The sequence below is a fragment of the Priapulus caudatus genome, unplaced genomic scaffold, assembly GCF_000485595.1.
Source record: "Priapulus caudatus unplaced genomic scaffold, Priapulus_caudatus-5.0.1 Scaffold289, whole genome shotgun sequence".
Lineage (NCBI taxonomy): Eukaryota > Metazoa > Priapulida > Priapulimorpha > Priapulimorphida > Priapulidae > Priapulus > Priapulus caudatus.
In genome coordinates, this window is record NW_014577350.1 from 14,676 (window position 1) to 17,960 (window position 3,285).

Sequence of the window (3,285 nt, forward strand, 5' to 3'; positions counted from 1 at the left end):
AGTATCGGCCCGTTGTTGATTTCTAGACTCTGTCGACAAGTGGTAAACCAAACGAGCATCAAGCCGGGACACTGGGCGTCTTGAACAAAGGCCTCACTATAATATGATAAGGCGCAAATTCATTCACGAATGCTTTTCTGATCTGTGTCTACTGTAGGTGCGAAACGAACAGTCCGAGTTTGTGATATTTGTGCACACACACTAGCACCCTTCGACAATTTCAAGGAGAATTTGGGTAATTCTGACACATGAACAAATCGAGTAACATGTCCTTTACCTCCATCCAATCTGAACATAGGTTCGCGTAAGTCAACTAGGCGCGGTGCGTCTAGATACGTTCCTTCAATTGCACTGCACGTCACGCCGATAGAGTAACACCCTTGCCCGCTGACAAACCACCACCCATGCAGACTCAGACCAAATAAAGCCTAGATAGGACACAAAAATGTCATGTATCATTCCAGGTTACATCCAAAGCAAAACCAATCCTGCGGCGCGAAGAATCCAACACGGATGTGCAATCCTATGAAGTACACGCTTGGCGTTAAATTGCAGATACCTGAACGCTACCTAATTATTATTTTGTAACTGAATCAGCTGTCTGTTCATGGACGGCAAAAAACCAACCCGAAGGCGTGTGAATAAGGTGTATATATTTATTCGCTTTATATGTTTTGGCAGATATTTGCGACGAATTTACTGAGAGATTTCTCTGTATCGGACAATACCTATAGGCGTTACATCTGTTCTTGCACAGATCCTCCACAGAATCGGATCTAACATCATAGGTAGATCGTCACAGGTATCAGATGAACAGCTTACAGAACATTGATGTCCGATAATTATCTGCACTACCACACGCTATCAATTATTTGCACCGTGAAGAATATCTTGAGTCCATCGCAATCTACATGCATCAGAAAGAATTAGGTGTATCAAAAATAACAAGTATTAGTAAAACAATGTATGCTAAAAAAACAGAACTGCGAAGAATATAGCAACGTGAGGATATGTAAATTAGCAAATAAGCGTGAACCATTACCTACTGTTACCGGAATCCAAGAGAGATTGCTAAGTCGACCCGCCACAGGTACAAGTAGCAGTGCCTAGACCGTCCCTAATATACAGATCCACACCAGTTCATAGGAGGTATTCTATGAGGATCGGCCAAACAAGTGTGCCTACTCCGGTTCCTAGAAGAATGATGCCGATGGACATGGATCTTTTCTTAACAAAATGGTCCGCAGTTGATGCTTGCGACGGAATCATTTCTAACGATGATCCCAGCCCTGCAAATGCAAGTTAGTCTGTAAAACCTCACATGTTAATGCTCTTTAAAGGAATCTAAGGGTAACTACAGAAGCAAGCGGAATAACGTATTTCCGTTTACGAGTACGAAATTATTCTGTAAAACCTGACAAATTACCTATCTGTATCATTTTAAGAATTTAATGAAAACTAGAGAAGCAAGCTAAATGGCGTATTTTCGGCGAGTACAAAATCATGCCAGGAAGTGGTGATAATTTGCCAATAAATCAGACACAGTGATTTAAACTTTTATTTAAACTTATAACTGTTGAGAATCGCCGGAGAGATTGCTTGACTAGGAGGCTATACACCTAGAACGCTAGGTTAGTAAGTTCCTGGTTAATATAATGACATAACCCCAATTAGATGACAACAAGTTACCAGGTTATAGCAGCGAAATATTCGCACAATTAACGAATAGCTCATAATATATTAAATATGCGCCATGAGTAAATAGCAAGCAGAACGATGAGCTGCTACCTTTATTCTTACCAAACATTAGTCCATACGTAAGATACAAAAGCGGAAGTCCTTTAGCGAAGTACGTTAGTGACATTCCTACTCCAGCAATGATTGCACCGGGTATAGCCACTGTCCTGTAGGAGTATCTGTGACACAGAGCCGTCGCCAATGGCGCTGACGAGAAAAAATGTCATTCCTAATGAGCTGAAGCAATGAATTATATTATGATTGTATGCATATATAATATATCACTAATGTGTCATAGCACAACATAAACAAAATCCCTAACGATGGCTTCCACATTCCCTTGTCAGTATGCTATTATTGCTATGTATCCTATATTATTTCTATATGTGAAGCGACGAGTTTAATAATGATGATTTGTTTTATAGTCTCATAATGCTACTAAGTTAACGCTATGCCCATTGACCATGAAACGGTGAACAAACTATATAGAACGCACGAGCCGCATGCTATACTTACTTAGCAGTAAAAGAGCGGCGTTTGCGATTCCGTTTGCCCATGCCGTCAGTGCGTTGCTAGTACCGAATTCCTTGGTGAGTACGGGGAGAAACAGACCGAATGCCTTTAATTGAGCTACCGATAGAAAACTTACGAGGAACCCTCCGCAGGCACACAGCCAGCCCCATCCTCCATCTGGTGGTGGTTTGTCTTCACTGATTTTTCCAACCATCACCAGTGTCTTGTCTTCTGCTAGACGATGGGTCGTCCTTGGATATTAATTTCTGTTCGTGATCGCTTCGTAAAGTCTTATTTCGTGACGTAATGTCAGGTGACGTGGTCTCTAGTGACGCCGTCCCTGGTAACGATCTCTGTTAGCAGATGTCTAAAGTTTTGTGCCTTCAGCATATGTTGGTATAAATATAAATATATTACAGTTTTACAAGGTGCGTCGTACAAACCTCATCACATTTGTCGTTGTCACTGTAATCACTGTATGTTATCTCACGTCCACGAATTTACCGATTGTCGTCTGCTGTGTCAAAAATGCCGTTCTATCCAAGAGCAATAAATACTTACGTCTACGCGAAGCACATCTCTGTTCAGAATTATTTACGGGTCTATATATCTGCTACGCACTGCTGTTCTTATATTCGTTACCATTGGTTCAGCCGTCTGCAATCTTACAAAAAGATAACCTAGATCGATCTGTAAACTCGACGATCAATATATTGCGCATTTACTAGGTGAGCTCGAAGTACGGTTTACTTGTACTTGGTCAATATCTGAGGTATTTAATATCTAAATAACGGATGACACCCTTAATATTGAGCAATTTCGAAAATTCCCATCGGTCGACGAGGATAGCTGTGTCGGCTTATCTCTCTGCAGATGCTATACGCATCTAGATCCATAATTTAATGTTATTATTTATTCTAGATATTTCTAACCATGCACAACAAAGTTTGAAAGACAAGTAGATATAACTAATCCTAATATAAGTAATAAGTAATGCTACACCGCAGGAAAATCTATAGGTGTCGCCCTCGTCGG